Below are 18,704 nucleotides of genomic sequence, written 5' to 3' on the forward strand. Positions count from 1 at the left end.
TAACCAGCTGAGCCACCCAGGCACCCCCTTACACTACTTTTTTAATAGCTGCCACATGCATGCAATATTTGGAGCCTATTTATACTTAAAATATAGTCATTGGTTTTGTGAAATTCAAATTTAACTGGGCATCCTGTATTTTTTCATTTGCTACAACAGACGACCTTTATCTTAATTGCCTAGAGCTACTGTCTTAGTTCATTCAGCGTGCTTAAGAAAATACCAGAGCCCAGGGGTGCCTGGGTGGCTCAGTTGTTATGCGTCTGCCTTCGCCTTAGGTCATGATTCCAGGGTCCTGGGATCGAGCCCTGTGTTGCCCCCCCTGCTCCGTGGGAAGCCTGCTTCTCCTTCTCCCACTCCCCCTGCCTGTGTTCCCTCTCTCGCTGTGTCTCTCTCTGTCAAATAAATAAAATCCTAAAAAAAAAAAAAAAAAGAAAGAAAGAAAGAAAGAAAGAAAATACCAGAGCCTAGGTAGCTTATAAACACCAGAAATGTATTTCTTAGGTCTGGAAGTTCAAGATCAGGGTGCCAGCATGGTTGACACCTGTGTCTGGTGAGGACCTGCTTCTTAGTCAATACATAACTGTCTTTTTACTGCAACCTCACCCAATGGAAGGGGCAAGGAAGCTTTCCCTAGCCACTTTTATAAGGGCATCGATCCTATTCATGAGAGACCTGTCTATCTGAGCTCATCATTTTCCAAAGGCCCCACTTCCCACTACTGTAAACTTGGAGGTTAGGTTTCAACATATGAATTTTGGGGGTACACAATATTCTGACAATAACAGCTACCATAAAAACTACCACAAACTGAGTGGAGTAAACAATAGAAATTTATTATCTCAGAGTTCTGGAGTCTAGAAGTCCAAACTCAAGCTGTCAATAAGGCCATGATCCCTCTGAAACCTGGGGCATTGTCTCTTTGTAGCTTCTGAGATTTGCCAGGTGTCTTTGGCATTCCATACAGGCAGCTGCAACATTTTAGTCTCTGCCTCTGACATTACATGGTGTTCTACCTTTGTGTGTCTGTTTCTGTATTTCTTCTCCTCTTCTCATAAGGACACTACCCTCTTCCAATATATATGACTCTATTTTATCTTATTTTATTTTTTAAAGTTTTTATTTATTTATTTGCCAGAGACAGAACGAGCAGTGGGGAGGGGCAGAGGGAGAGGGAGAAAGAAGCAGACTCCATGCTGAGCAGGGAGCCCGATGCGGGGCTCCATCCCGGGATCCTGAGATCATGACCTGAGCCGAAGGCAGACGCTTAACTGACTGAGCCACCAGGTGCCCCTGTATGACTCTATTTTAAATAATTACATCTGTAATGATCCTATTCCAAATAAGTTCACATCATGAAATAATGAGAGTTAAGATGTCAACATATCTTTTGGGGGACAAAAATTCAACCCATAACCACCCTATTTACAAACCTATTTTTCTTTATAGAAACAGAATGTGGTTTGTTATTTGAAATTAATAACACTTACCTGTGTTAGAAACAGTTCAGTCTCTACCTATATACCAAGTCCCCAAATACACAGGAGTTAAAGTGCTTTTTAATATTAAGTTGACTCAAGCATTTTATTCAAATCATAAGCATTTCCCTTAAGGGATTTCTCAATAATAGTTAATGTTTTCATAAAAGCACAAGTAAACATTTCTGATTTATCACCCCAAAGCTATGAAAATTGGTTGATTTCTGTACCATTTTGTTGAACATAACTTTCATTTTTCAAATAGTTATTGAGATTATATTATTATATTAAGTATTATGCTCAATATGCTCAATAAAGAGAATGGTGATGGGCGCCTGGGTGGCTCAGTCAGTTGAGCGTCTGCCTTCAGCTCAGGTCGTGATCCCACGGTCCTGGGATCGAGCCCCGCATCTGGCTCCCTGCTCAGTAGGGAGTCTGCTTCTCACTCCACTCGTCCCCCCTGCTCATGATATCTCTGTCTCTCTCTGATGAATAAATAAAATCTTAAAAAAAAATGGTGATGTGGACATAATCTCTTGTAACTTCTAGTCTGATAGGCAAGATAAATGGATACAAAGCAAAAATATAATAATTCAAATGTCATCACAGATATATCAATACATAGATATAATCAAAAGGAAAAAAAACTAATTGCCCCTTTTTAAATGCTGTAATCTTCTGATATACAGCACTGCTGTCAAATCTTACTTCTGAAGATCAATAAGCAAATAATTCAAAATATGAGAAAAAAGCTATAAGAAGATATATGTTTATTGTGGAGTTATTATCATAGTGAAAACCTGAAATAATCTAAAACAAAGGTATGACAAAGCAAATATGACATACCTACCTGGTTTATTTTGTATATCAAAACATATACAAGCATATGTAAACTTTGGAGAAGTAATGAACAGAACTAGAATTTTGGATATTACTTAAAAAGAATATATTTCTTCTTAATTTTCTAAAATTTCTGTAGCATTGGATTATAATTTATGTGATTAGGAAAAATTAAGTTCAGGCATATATTTTACAGGCCTATAAAATTTTATAACCAAGAAACTGAAGAAATGAAACTTCTGCATAAACATTTATTATAAGTGATATATTCAACATAAAGTACTATAGATTTCAGAGAAATAACATTGTATTCAAAATATTTCAATCTTGCTCTGAAACTCTAGTCATTTCAGGATACTCTAGTAGTACATGTAATGAAATAAGCCAGATCCATTAATAGAGTGAAGGAAATGGCATATATTGGCAAAAAATAATCCACTAAGAAAATTTACCCATTTTGAATGTGAAAATCCTGATAATATTTCTCCCTCATGTTTACAACAATTAAACACCATTTAGATTTTCCCACCATATTCCTTTCCTTTTGAATATAACTGAAGACGTAAAGGTGAACTATGATGCCAACATAATAATGTTTAAGGCTGATATGTCACTTTGTGTATTTATCCCTATCATTCTTGGTCTTTTATATGTGATTCATTGTGCTGATGTCTATTTGTCTTGAAATACCACCAATCTATTTCTCCTTAATAATGCAATTGACAGGAGCATAACACTTTTTAACGCCAAGAATTGTTAATAATATTCCTTTGTGTGATACTATTAAAATATGCTAACTAAGGTAAATTTGAAAAAGAACACAAAGACACTTTGAAAGGTTATGATCTGTGACAATCCACAACTATAGAGTTGGTTTAATTGAGTTAATTGTTTCTCAGAAGAATCTGAGGAACAAAGGACATAATGACTGAATGTTTTCATGGAAAAATTTTTGACCTTTTCAATTTTAGTGCATTGATTGGCAGATTATTCTGCTTCTTTCACTACAGAAGATTTTATAAGGGAAAGGTAGAGGTGATATTTAACAATATAAAAAATCTGTCCAAACATGGAAACTTCCACACATGGTAAGAATCAGAAAGAATTAATAGCATATATATTGTGTGTCTGGTTAAAACAATAAAAAAATTTCCAATGTGTTTCTCCATCTTTTACCTTCAGAATATTACATTATATCATATTCTCAATTTATATTAATTAATTTACATTAAGAATATCAGAGAATGGCTTCATTTTATACAATGATATCATTGGTCTAAAAAGAGGTTTATTTTTTCTTCTTTTTTCTGTTTTGCAATTCTAAACTATTTTATGAATTTATAATTTTTAAAGACAGTTACCTTAATCTATATGTCTTCAACAGACACATTCCCTAGGTAATCATAAGGCAGAAATCAAATTGCACCACATGAAAGGTGACAACAGAGTACTTGGAGGAAAGATTTATTCTTGCTGAGCAGAGCAGGGAAGACTGCATAAAAGAGGGGGTAATCAAGTTGAGTGGAGTTGCTTATAATTCCAAAAACACACCATACATTTTTATACCTCCTAAACCTGATAGTGGCGATTTAATCTTGGAATTTCTAATCTCCAAAGTCTTGCATTTTGGTCAAACTCATACCCCTTTTTCAAAGGCTCAGTTGTCACCTTTTCTGTGAAGTTTTTTTCTAACCTTTTCAGATCAAATTAGGTGCTGCTCTTTGAATTTCCCCTTACCAATTACACCCAGCAGCTATAAAATATAATTTACCATACTGTGTGGTAAATTCTTTATGCCTGTCTCCATGACAGAATGAGTTCTTTTTTGGTCAGGATTAGTACTCTTCAACATTACCATTTTTAGTGGCATAGAGTTGGCATTCAAAGGTTTTTAAAAAAGGAAATAAATGCAAGGGCATTCACTTAAGATTTAATAGGGCATTTTATCCTTATTTTTCTCTAAGTTTTCAATGCTGTTCACTGTGTAAGTGAGAATTTTTATTCTGAAAATGTACTTTCAATATCCATGTTACGTGATTTGATTCAATAACAGTAAAAGGAAATTCATAACACAGTATGTTAGACGGAAAGCACCTCCAAATCAGAAAGCTCTTTGTTGAAGAAACACAAGAAAGATTACAGGGAAGTAACAGTGAATGCTTCAAGGAGCATCTGAAATGCCAATATGAATTCTAATGCATCTTGAATGCTAACTGACAGGTAAATCCTAATTCAGAAATGACAACAGAGACAGGAACCAGAGATGGGCAGTCAAAATCCATCTGGCATTTGCATTTCCAACTAATGTTAATTTTTATTTGCTAACTGATATTGTTGTCAGAAATAATAATTAAGAGTGAGAAGAAATATATTCTATATTTCATGTACCCCATATATAATAACACATTAGAGTCAGTGTCAATAAAAGTGGACAGACAAAAAGACATCTCCAAATGTTTCTATTTATATTAATGAATTGCTTTTTTCTTAGCATATTTTGCTATACTTATATTGATTCTTTAATAAATATTTTGATCCCAAATTTCTTAATTATTATCATCATAAAGACCATTTGTCTTTTTCTAACAAAAAGTGGAGTAGAAAAATATCAGTAAACAGGATGAAATAAAATATTCCATAAATTGACATTTTCTGTATAAGCTTTCAACTCTATGTTTTTCATAAGTGAGTGCATAAGTATGTCAAAAAAAAGGGGAAAATAGACATCAAACAAAAGCAGTTCCATGCAGGCCAAATACAGCATGATAGAGACCATAATTCTCAACAGCTCAAGGTTCTGGGTATCATACATCTTAGATGCTTTTCTTTAAGTTCTTAGGCATAAAGAAAAGATTACTAATAACAGAATATACCAATGTTGGAATTTGGGAGGCATTGCTACAAACTTTAAAGATAAATTCATTTTATGATTCAGTTTTTAAATTCAAGTCAACTTTTACTTGATTATTTATTAGAATGGTATGATTAATGGGTTTTAACGATGACCTTATCTTCAATATACATTCAAGCCCGGATATTCAGCTCCTTCAAAATAAAGACAGTTGATGGACACTTGGGCTGTTTCCATAATTTGGCTATTGTAGATAATGCTGCTATAAACATTGGAGTGCATGCATTCCTTTGAATTAGTATTTTTGTATTCTTTGGGTAAATACTTAGTGCAATTTCTGGATCATAGGGTTATTCTATTTTTAACTTTTTGAGGACTCTTCATACTTTTTCCACAGTGACTGATGAATAGATAAAGATGTGGTATATATACACAATGGAATATTACTCAGCCATCAAAAAGAACAAAATCTTGCTATTTGCAACAACATGGATGGAGCTAGAGAATATTATGCTAAGCAAAATAAGTTAGTCAGAGAAAGACAAATACCACATGATTTCACTCATACATGGAATTTAAGAAACAAAACAAATGATAAGGGGAAAAAAAGAGAGAGAGACAAACCAAAAACCAGACTCTTTATAGAGAACAAACTGATGGTTACCAGAGGGAAGGTGGGGGGAGATAGGTGAAATAGATGATGGGGATTAAGGAGTGCACTTGCTGTGATGAACTCTGGGTGATGTCTGAGTGTTGAATCACTATATTGTACACCTGAAACTAATGTTACACTGTATGTTAACTGAATGGAATTAAAAAACAAAACAAAACTAAAAACAATAGAGATATTTTCTGTATAAGCTTTCAACTCTATGCTTTTCATGCCTCAAAATTTCCAACCAATTTCCAATCCCTTTCTCTATAATAAAGTTTCCTGAGCATCTACTCTATTTCAGATGTACCATATCAGACAGTATGGGTAAAGTATGTAAACACATATCCAACTTCCTCAGGAATTTCACAACTTACTGAATAAGAGATGTACATAGCATCAGTCACTGCATATTATGGCAACCGTAAATCAGAGTGTCTCTTTCTTCCCTTGGCCATTTTTAAAACTTTTTTAAATTAATTTTTTCCCTTTTATTAACACAAATAAATGAAACTGACAAAGTAAGTTATTTGAAAAGTTGATGTTTATTTATCACCTAATAATTTGAATAAAAATTTTAAAGATTGTTCTTAATTTTGCCAATCTTCTATCTTATTTTGTTTATAAATCACGAAGATTTGAAATGGATCTAGCTTAATAAGTATTACTTTAACCTCACCCAAGGTGTCTATATTTTACCTTTGTTGATGCTAACATAAATTTTAGATTGACTATAAATAGCTCAATAATCTTTTTAGTACTCATCTTCATTTAAAAAAGTCTTTAATTCATGAGGGAAAAATCAAGTTAAATAGGAACAAAAACCTGGTAACTATTTGTTTACTTGATTTTTTGCTTATGTCAGACACAGGCTGAATGCAATATGTTGTAGGGCTAGATAAATGGGGCAAACACTCAGATGTAATGGTGTATTCCAGTTTGCTAGGCAAAATTTTCCAAAGGTGGGTCTGTGATCCAAATCACATTCCACGTTACCTCACCAGGCAACTGAAGTTCAAAATCCTTAAGAGATTGCTTGAGCACCTTTAAGGAATAGCTATGAGGGGAGATGATGTGATGAAAAGAACAAAGACTTTGATTACAACACCTGTACTTCCATCCTAGCTCCCCTATCAATGGACATTCATCTCTGAGAAATCGTTTAACCTTCCAGCTTATCTAGAAATGATTGTAAAATTGGTGATCTCTTTAACTTTCTTACAGGATAACATAGCTCTATCAAGATAACTACCTGTGAATTAATTTTTCACTTCTTTTTAATTTTTTAAAAAATTTTTTACTTCTAATAAACCTTTTAAAATTATCATTTATGTTCTAATTTTTCCAATTTTCTATTTATTTTTTTCTTCTTCTGTTCCCATTTTTTTCTTCCATTCTAGTTCAAATATTCAGAAATACAAAGGTTTTCTTTCTTTTTCCTTTAATTCATACATATTCTTAGTATAACTTAAAGCATCAGCCTCATTCATACCTCAGTTGTTTAATGATTTCATACACGAAACTGGGAATAATTCAGAACTCCTGCAATATCTCTAATTCATTGTGCTTTATTGAATATTCATTTGTACATACAAAGAGACAATTTAACATCACCTCTCAGGGAATTCTGCCTAGTTTCTAGTTAAATGAATACCAATCTTGTCATACCAAATGAATACTTCCCCTTATGTTTTATCTCTGGCATCAGGGCAGACTTTAAAGAAACAATGTTAACCTCTTACAAATTAATTTTGTGGTCAGGGAAATTCTATGCACACCCAACCAGCAAATGCCTAATTTTCACCACTCTCTATGCAGTTACCAGAGTGCGCATTGATTTTAATATCCCCTAAAACTTGTTTTTAACAAAATAAACTTTCATTTGTAATACAACCATCAGGTTTCTTTTAGATATGGTTTCTGATTTTGTTTGAATGGCAGAAATTTGTTCTCTGTAGAAAAGAAGTAAGTTTTCCTTTTATGATTCTTTTTTTTGTAGTTTTATATTTGTATTCTTCCCTTTTGTTTTTTAATAGTTTGCATATCCCATGTTAGTTGATATGCTAAAGCTTAGTACACCTAATGAACTGCATTAATATCCAATGTATAACTCAGAGAGCCTGATAGAAAATTAAGCTTGTGGGCACATCATTTTTATTGAGGTTATGATGAAAAAAATTCCCAGAGATACTAATATTTTCTGATATCTGTGCATAATTGTGTGCAAGATAAATCTCTATAGAATAATAGGTAGCAATTTTTAATGGCTCATTGCTCTGAGACATTTGTTTCTTAAGAAAAACCATCAGTTTCAATAAAATATCAAAGCCCTTAAAGCAACTTTTTTCTACTTATTTCTTTATCACAGGTCACTGCCTAAAGTAATATGATTGTTTTGTATAGCCATACTCACTTTCATTTTAACCACAGATCTGTCATATGTTTTGTTTTGTTTTGTTTTTAGCCAAATAAGATCAGGCTAAATCAATCTGGGAATTCAATTAATAGACAAAACAATGTGTCTTATTTTTTTTTTAATTATCATCTCCATAATGTCATTTATGGGAGGTGTTGTGAATCACTTCTTCTCAGGCTTATTTTTTGAAGTGTTAGAATAGCTGAATTCTGACCATCACTCAATATTTTAGTCAATAACTACACCCACGCCCAATGTTTGTGCTTAATAAAAACATTCATTCCATGTTCACATTATATTGGCAAGCTGATTAATATTTTGCATTTGCATTTAAATGGTAAGGTGATACTCAAAATTTCAAAGGTGATACTTAATTTTCACTTGCAAAATTCACAGTCATTTTATACATATTTTAGACATACTGTTAGCTTCTCAATTAAAAACATTAAATTCCTTTAAATAGCACAGTGATTTCACTGAAAAGTTACTTTAACTACCATTAATTTATTTTATTTTATTTTTTTAGAGAGGGAGAGAGAGGGAGGGGAGAAGCAGAGTGAGAAGGAGAGAGAGAGAGAGAGTCTTAAGCAGGCTCTACACCCAGTGTGGAGCCCTGACAAGGGGCTTGATCTAACAACCCTGAGATCATGACCTGAGCCAAAATCAAGAGTCAGATGCTTAACCAACTGAACCACCCAGGCACCCCTCTAACTACTAGTAACTTAGATGCCCTAAGGGTATTCTGTCCTAGGAATATTTTTACTTCTAAAAATAAGGGCTGCAGGAAGCAAATACTATTTAGAACTTTGAATACCTATGTATTTCAATAAGACAAACATATGATTAAGAAAATGAAGGTGTGAAAAATGAAGACTGTTTTAAAGCTCTTCTCCCTTGAAGATAATGACATACCTTTGTTTAATGTCTGGTTTAATAGAAATCCAAAGGATTTTCTTAGATGATATGTGAGAGCAAACTATTTAAAGTGTTTCTGACTTCCCAAATGAAAATAAAAATTTCTGAATTTTCTGATGAAACTTTTTAATACTTTAAGCTATTAAAATTTATACTACTTTCCATATTATCTTTCATATGTAAAAAATTGTGGTTTCTGGGGCACCTGGGTGGCTCAGTCATTAAGCGTCTGCCTTCGGCTCAGGTCATGGTCCCAGGGTCCTGGGTTTGAGCCCTGCATCGGGCTCCCTGCTCAGCAGGAAGCCTGCTTCTCCCTCTCCCACTCCCCCTGCTTGTGCTCTCCCTCTCTCACTGTGTCTCTCTCTGTCAAATAAATAAATAAAATCTTTTAAAAAAAATTAAAAAATTGTGGTTTCTTTCTTAATTTCCATTCTTTGGTGTCATAAGTTGGGGATTTACATGAATTATTTAATAATATAAATGCTGTGATAATAGCTATACTCATACACTAGGATAAGTGTTTAAACATTTCTGGTAAAAAAAATCAAAACAATATGTTTAATGAATTTATTGAATTTCACTTCACAAGATTCAGATTGAATGAATATTACTTTGCAGCATTTATTTGTATGAAACCTCTGCTGGTTTGCCTCTCAGACATCCCAGGGAGTTGGAGAAATTCTAATATTTATTTGGGATAACATTATTTAGTTTTAATCAAAAGTCCTCATGAATTTTGGGTCTTGAGCAGGTCCATCTGGAAGAAAACGAGAAACAGCACTATTTCATGTCAAAACTACAAAATAAAAAAATAACTCAAGGATACTCTACTGATTTTATAATATCAGATAATATGCTCAGTACTAAGATGTGAAGTTCATACAACCTGAGAGTCAATGTATTAAAAATATGCTATGACATACAGTGAATAGTTTTAAAATAATATGAGATCTAAAAAAGTAAATGTATGGGAGATACAGTTAGTAAAGCAGTATTCACATATGATACTTTATTAACCCCCAATTCTTCATGTTTGTATTTGTTTTATTATAGTTTTTGTTACTAATCCTTTTTTAGACCTGAAATCAAGATAAAAGGGATTAAATAACTAGCCCAAAGTCACCAAAGTAATGTTAGTAGTATAACTTAATGAAGGCAGAAAATGCCTTTAAATCCCTATTCTCTACCTAGAAAATAAACTCCAGAAAGACAAAGGTCTCTGTTGCTTTTGTTCGTTGGTGATATTCATGTGCTTTAAGCCAACCTCGCACAAGGGAGATACTCAAAAGACATTTGTTGAATGACTTCATATGTGTCTGTTGGGCACCTTAACTGCTTTCTTTTTCTTGGAAAGCAATTGGAGTTATTAATGACACCTATTACTTTCAGTGGTAAGAATTATGTAATATATTACCGGAAATGCATTTAGTAACATTCTTTTAGCTAAGTTTGAAACCATTTGTTACATTAATTCTGGATATGCATTTTGATAGGAGGTTATCACTTTTACCTAAAGGCAAGCCTAAAAAAATTAATCTAGGTCCCAGACCAGGCCAGAATAAGGTAATACTTTTAAGCAGGTTTTTCACTGGTAGTCTTCACATTATATAAGAAAATCCCTCCTTTGCCTATGATAGAAGATGGATTCTGGTGAAAATCATGAATATTAGTAACATTTAACTATGTGATAGGAACTGTTAAGTACTTTACCAACATTAACTCTTTTAATTCTCTGCCTTTTACAATCTGGTAGATATATCAAAATGTTTAAAAAAAAGGTGAAATTAGTTTTAAGAATAAATTTTACTTAAATTATAAATCCAAATTATTATTTTACTATTTAATTAATACAAAAATCATTATTGTGATATTTTATATTGTTAGTGTGTTTAACCTTTGAAATCTAGTGTATATTTTATACTTACAGCACATTTTAATTGAGCTGTTAAGTTTTCATAAAGGAATAATCTCTACTGGAAAAATTAGATTCACGTACTCAAAATGTTCTAAACATACCTAAAAGTTTTCCAAAATGTGTTAGTTTTAAAGTACAGACATATGATATTAATAGAGAACAAGATAACTGGAAAACAAGATGTTTAAAAAACATTCTGAAGGAATAAATGAATATATGACCTTTTAAAATAGGTCTGTCACTTAATAGAGCTAGAATTTCTAAATTTCTCAGTTTTCTATGTCTTTTTATGTAAACTATTTATACCAATATTTTCTAAAGAGTAATAATTTTGCCTCATCTGATTTATTCAGACTAAAGCTCTCAATCTTTCACTAAATTATACATAGGAAATTAGTTTGATAATTCTCATATAACTCAATCTGACCCTAAACTAATTCATTATATTTTTTAATAGATAGGTACGTTTTCTGAGAGTGTATATGTATGTTGGAAAGTGTTTGTTAGGACTCCAAAAAGGAAAAGCTAAAATAAATGGAAATATTACTAGGTGTTAAAATGTGAAATTAACATGTTGAACAAGAAAATATAGATTCATGTTTGATAATCTTTTTTTTTTTTTTTCCAAATTAAGGAGTATCCATCTCTGCAATAACTAAGTAGCAAATGCTATAATAATTTATGGACATGGAAAAGTGAGCACATATTTTAACCTGACAAAAAATGATAAAAAAGTTGATATAAGAGACACAACTAATTCACATTAATTATTTTAGACTTTGCCATTATTGATTATTGAGTTCATAGCATTTTTGAATCAAGCACTCAGTTGCAATGGTGTCACATTTGACACTGAGCCAAGTTTGATCTCATTTTTCCTGGCTTTGCATGATTATATCCTAAACACGTAATTCATTTGTTTGTTCTATTTTAACATCATAAAAATAGATGATGAATTTTGAAATTTGAGTATATAGTTGTTGATTGACAAGTGAAGACTGAAATTATAAGAAGTCCTCTTTATAATTTGGTGAATTTGTTCAAACATTGCCATCTGTTTTTGCTGGGAAACCAAGAACAATCTCTCAGCTACAAATTGATTCTGCTTGGTCACTCAGCTGGTGGAACACAAGGGTAATTTACAGAGAGATGATTGTTCATTTACTTACAAATTTCCTCATTCTTAGGCAAGTGAGCATTCCAAAGGCAATACACGACTCTCAAGTCTGTGTACACCCTGACATTTCTAAAATAATTCAAAATGGAACTCTTGTCTCTGGAGCTAGTGACTTTCAAGTAGAATCCAATTATATACTTTTCACTTTTTATAAAAGTCTAAGTGAGATTTTAAGATCAATATAACTCCAAGGCAGAACAAAAGGAGGGTAAAAACTGTTATTTTAACCAAAGGTATAATAACAAAAATATTTATTTAAAAAATTATAATGGTTTAACAACTATTATGATAAATTCTGATAGTTGAAATGTATCATACACTTGGCTTATATTTTTTTACTCTTCCTGGAATAGACTGTTAAAGAATTTTTTTTTTGGATTTTTAAAAAACTACATAAAAATAGAACACAGTCTATAATTAGAATCTATGTCTTTTCTTTAAAAGGCAAGACGATGTCATTTGGAACTGTTAAATTAATTAAACAAAAAGCCCATTGGTCTATTCTAACACCTTTAGTAGCCTACACAAGCAAACCCAAACCTAAGTCTGCAAATGCTGTAAGGTAAAGAAATCAAAGCGTAAGGACAACTAACTAGGCTTTCCCAAATAAGGCAACCTGTATGCTGCAGCCAATCAAATAATTTCTTTGTTTTGCTTCCACTTCTTTTCTAGAAAAATCTTTCCCTTAATCTCTGTGGGTGGAGCTTGCCTGCCATGACTTCTGGTTTGACACTGCCCTACTGGAGTTGATGTTTTGCTTAACTACACTCTTAAAATTTTTAATGTGGGGCGCCTGGGTGGCTCAGTTGGTTGGGCGACTGCCTTCGGCTCAGGTCATGATCCTGGAGTCCCGGGATCGAGTCCCGCATCGGGCTCCCTGCTCGGCAGGGAGTCTGCTTCTCCCTCTGACCCTCCCCTGTCTCATGCTCTCTCTCTCTAGCTCATTCTCTCTCTCAAATAAATAAATAAAATCTTAAAAAAAAAAAAAAATTTTAATGCACCTTGGTTTAATCTTTTAACAGAACTGAGATTTTTTTTTTTTAAAGACTTTATTTATTTATTTGAGAGAGAGAGTGAGAGAGAGAGAGCACAAGAGGGGGGGAGCGGGAGAGGGAGAAGCAGACTCCCTGCCGAGCAGGGAGCCCGATGCGGGACTCGATCCAGGGACTCCAGGATCATGACCTGAGCCGAAGGCAGTCGCCCAACCAACTGAGCCACCCAGGCACCCAGAACTGAGATTCTTTAAGAAAGTTAATAATGTATTCATTCAGTTTCCAACAGATACTTTGTAAATATTTGTTGAATGGATGAAAAAATTAAATTGACTTAAACTGAGTTGAATTTAAATGACTGTATTATCTATAAATGTAAAACTTCTTTGTATCAATGAGGTTGTAAATAACAAAAAAGTAGGAGATAATTTAGTAAAATACTTGCAATATATATTAAGGAAATTTACTTTTTTAAATCTGAGCATATCTTTACCAATCTATAAGAAAAAAATCAGCACTTCAGTTGAAATAAAAAGAATATGGTCAAAGATAATTGTTCATGAATTATTTACAAATGACAAAAAATATTTTCATTCCTATGAATGACCAAAAAAAGGAAAAACTAAAATAATACGATATACACATGGTTTCAATTAGTGTATTGCAAAATAGGGAAACTAAAAATTTTCTTGTTTCTTTTCCAATCCACCTGTTCTTTCCTCTCCAGCCGGAGGTGACTCCTGATCTGTTTATCTCTACAGATTAAATAGTAACTTTTATAATTTTATAAAAATGATGCCATAAAGAATATTTTCTTTGGCTGGCTGGCTACTTTCATTCAGTGTGATAATTTTGAGATTCATTTGTGTTATAGATTCATTTTTCTTGTATATTTGTATATATTATGTATAAATACATTCAAAACACTATTTGACATGACTATATATATTTATATTTATTTAGTATATAAGTATATACTATTATATGTATATATGATATATATAAATTATATTCATTAAATCATATTAAATTATATGTTCTTATTGAATGTCATTTCCACTACAGTATAATCAAGGTGGAGTTAGAGATTTGTTCAATGCCATTCATTGCTTTAATTTTAGTTCATGTAGTTTTTGGCATATAGTAAACAATAAATACCTGTTAAAAATTCATCAACGTATTTATTTATGAAATTTGTATACATATCTGATTATTTTCTTAAAATACATTCAAAACATGAAATTATAGATTTCAAAAGGTAGAACCAACTCTCCACTAACAGGTGGATGGATAAACAACATGACCCATACATGACAACTATCATTTTTTTTTAAAGATTTACTTATTTATTTTTGAAAGAGAGCCTGAGCGCACGCATGTGGGTGGAGGGAGGGGCAGAGGGAAAAGGACAGAATCTTGAGCAGACTCTCCACTGAGCTTGGAGCCAGATAAAGGGCGCAATCTCATGATCCATGAGATCATGACCTGAGCCGAAATCATGACTTAGACGCTTAAGTGACTCAGCCACCCAGGCGCACCCATGCATGACGACTTTTAGATAAAGTTGGATTTAAGTAGAAAAGTAACAGGACATACAAATTTGAGATATTCTGAGTTTGCTTTGAAGAATTTTTGTGTGGGTTATGTGCAAGAGATGATCTCTTATTTACTACTTGTTATCTATTATCTGTCATCTATTATTTATTTATTTTTGCCCTGAGATACACAGATACATAATTAACTATGTAAGCATACAAAAGTATGTTGGTCATTATTATTCTGTTTATCAGATATTACAATGATAAATGGTAATTGTGTTTTATTACTTTATTTTACTCTGTTTTATGTTCTTTTAATTTTCTACAGTGAAATCAGTTACATTTATAATAGAAAAATGCAGACCATTTAAATTAGGTTTACTCCAACATACAATTATATTTGTATTTATTTCCTTGGAAGGTGAAAGTGTGACTTGTAATTATTTGAGTTTGATTGGGACTAAAACATTTGGACAGCCGACCCAGAAGATAAAGGATATAAATGGCCAATAAATAGGAAAAATATTTAATCTCCCTTGAAATCTAAGAAGCACAAAATTAGACTGAATAACAATGAACTACCAGTTTACCTTACCAAATTGGGAACAATAAGATAAATGTAGTTCCTTTGTTATGTAATTGTTGTTTCTGTGATATTTATAATACTTATAATTTTTAATTATTATGCTTCTTAGAATGGGGTCAGAAAAACAGGAAAATATTTTGCTAGAAATGTTTATATTGCTTGGTTAAAAATAACAAACAAAATATGTGTATGTACAAGAAAATGTTGACAAAGGCAATCTCTGATTGATGAGGTGCTGATTATTCCATTTTCTTCTGCATGAAAATCTATTTATTATCTTATTGGTAAAATTTTTAAAGTACATATGCTATGCTGAATTCCAGGGCAAAAATCCTAAAATTTATTTAATTAGCTTTGTCCTTTTCATATTGCACACATGAAAGCTTCTTCAGTGTATTATTTTAAGACTATTGCCATTGTGTTTCATGGCTTCAATGTCACCAAAAACTGACTCCATCTCAGGTTATTCTCTATTATGGAACAATATTTTTTCATCTCACAGATACTGTTAGACATTGTCCAATCTGAATGTAAACTATTTCCTCTTCTATTTACTGATGTGAAGACCCAAATGTCCCCAATGTTGTGATTTTCTCTACGTATCCTCTATAAGTCTCATTTTTTTTCATCTATGAAATGAAGCCAATGCTACCACTGTTAAAAATAAACAAATAAATAACTTTTATTAGTTTTATTTACAGCTAGAGTTTATTGAATAGCCACTAAATGTCAGAAATAAGGGTGAAGGCCTTGCAAGAATGATTTCATTGATTTCTAATTGCAAATATTTTAGCTAGTCATTTTACAGGTGAAAATATTGCTATATCAAGAGATTTTATACTTTCCAAAGTGAAAGAGTCATAAAGAATAAAAGCAGGATTTAATCTCACATAGTCTAATCTGAGTTCCCTGTTTTTAGTCTCTCACTAAAGCTTCAACAAAGGCCTGATTTTTAACATGTACTATGCACCCATTTAGACTGGGAGTCATTTGTAGTGCTTTTTGGACTTCTTGGCTTGGAATTTTGTTTATATTAGCCATGATCATGCCATTGTTGACTTGATAGAAAAATAACATTAATGGTACTTTTACATAGAAAATAATAGGGTGTCTTGCTATACTTCTGCTTTACCTATTGATGGAAATTGACTAAAACTGGACACTGACAAAAGTTGCAAGCCTTATTAAGAAGTCAGTGGATAGTTTCACTGGGTTAACTTCCCTAAGCATCCTGTTTTGCTTAACATTATAAATATTTTGCATTTTTCCTTTAATCGTCATCATGGTTACTTTTATGTGTCAACTTGGCTAGGCAATGTTACCCTAGTTTTTTGGTAAAACACTATTCTAGAAATTGCTGTGAAGGTATTTTGTAGATGTGATTAACGTATGTAATAAGATGACTTTAATTAAAGCAGATTATTCTCTATAATGTGGGTGGACCTCATTCAAGTCAGTTTAAAGCCTTAAGAGCAAAAACTAAACTTTCCCAATAGAGAAGGAATTCTGCTTTAAGACTATAACATAGAAATCCTGTCAGAATTTCCAGCCTGCTAACCTATCCAGTGAGTTTCAGACTTGCTGGCCTTCACAAGGGCATGAGCCAATTCTTAAAAATAAAATCTCGGTCTCTGTCTCTATCTCTGTCTCTCTATCTTGAATCTCCATCTCTGTCTATTAACATATCTATCCTGTTGGTTCTGTTGCTAGTCATATAAGATACTATCTTATATGACTAGCAATAATAAATCTAGTCAAACAGTTGATCAAACTTTCCTTCATAAGTAAAATAATAATAACAAAATAAATAAAGAAAAGAAAAAAAAAGAAATGAAAACTACTCAGCTTTTCTATAATGGCTTGTGAAATGATGCTTATATACCTTATAGAATAGTTTACTTTACACAGATTAATAAAGTCACATAACATTATAAGCTCTTAGGTTTTTTTCTCTTTCATTCTTTGCTGTGGAGTTTCAGGCACATCTAATTGAAAGCACGCTAGTTCGATGCCTTTTGAATATAACTCTTCATTTCTGGACCATATTTTGCTCACCTTTCAAATGAAGGAAGTTGCCCTTTTGGCTCCTAAGACTCTGATCGTATTTTCTGAGAATTGCACATATGTCCTATTGAGTAGTAGAAAAGCAGTTGTTTGTATCTCTCCCTTCTACTATTGTTGAATATATATAAATGCTTGCTTTGTTGGTGTCTGAAAAAAATATACTTTCTTCCTTAGAAAACCAATCACTTCAGAGGAACAACTTCATTTCTCTTTGAACTCAAGCTAAAAATGTTTTAAAGATCATATAAAAATTATCAGCTTATGCTTCTCACTCAAGATTTGTCTATGTTTCTATCCCATTGAGTTTTATTACTTGAACTGAATGCATGAGAAGTTATTTCAGAATTCCTTATTCATACTCGTTCAACATCAAAGAAAATAAATGCAATAGAATTAGCAAGAATGAATTATTTATTTTATTTCTAATTGATAATCAGGCCCAATTCCATGTTCTGAGAACTTCTAACATTTTTCCTCCTCTTTTTTTTATTCTTATAAACATTATAGTTAAGATTTTAATAACTAAGTATGATATATGGAGGGAAACCACTTAAATATTAAAAATACTACCATAAAAACTGATAATCTATGACATCAAATATTCACAGTGTTATTACAAGTCATTAAATGGGAAAACAGCTCTATATGTTTAAAAAACATTATATTTTGAACTTGCTTTTAATAGCTGTTATACTTAATGGTCTATCATCTTTCATTATAAATCTAATAAGTGAGATGCATATAACTCATTTTAATCATCCCTGAGCTGAAACTTATTATATTGGTTTAAAGCCATCCAGGGGCACCTGGGTGGCTGAGTCAATTAAGTATCCAACTCTTGGTTTCAGCTGAGGTCATGATCTCAGGGTCCTGAGATTGAGCCCAGCATCAGGCTCTGTACTAGGCATGGAGCCTGCTTAAGTTCCCTCTCTTCCTCTCTCTCTGTGCTCAACCCCCACCCCGACCCCACACTAACACACAGTTGTGCTCTCTCTCTCTCTAAAAAAAAAAAGGAAAAAAAATTAAAAAATAAAGCTATCTTCTAGATAGACACAAAACATTTTCTTCTCTCTGAGCAACATTGTTTAAAAATTAAATTCAAGAAGAGCCCCCCAAAAGTTCCTTATGATACCATAATATTTTCTAGAGATTGTAAAGCACGAATAAAAAATATTTTTAAGAACATGACTTGCCTGTTGTTTGCTAAGTCAAGTGAACTCGTTATAAAGTACAAGTGAAAATGACCTATGCCTTTCCAGAAAGGTCTTCTATGTAGACAT

The sequence above is a fragment of the Mirounga leonina genome, unplaced genomic scaffold, assembly GCF_011800145.1.
Source record: "Mirounga leonina isolate KUSES-001 unplaced genomic scaffold, KU_Mleo_1.0 Mir_169, whole genome shotgun sequence".
Lineage (NCBI taxonomy): Eukaryota > Metazoa > Chordata > Mammalia > Carnivora > Phocidae > Mirounga > Mirounga leonina.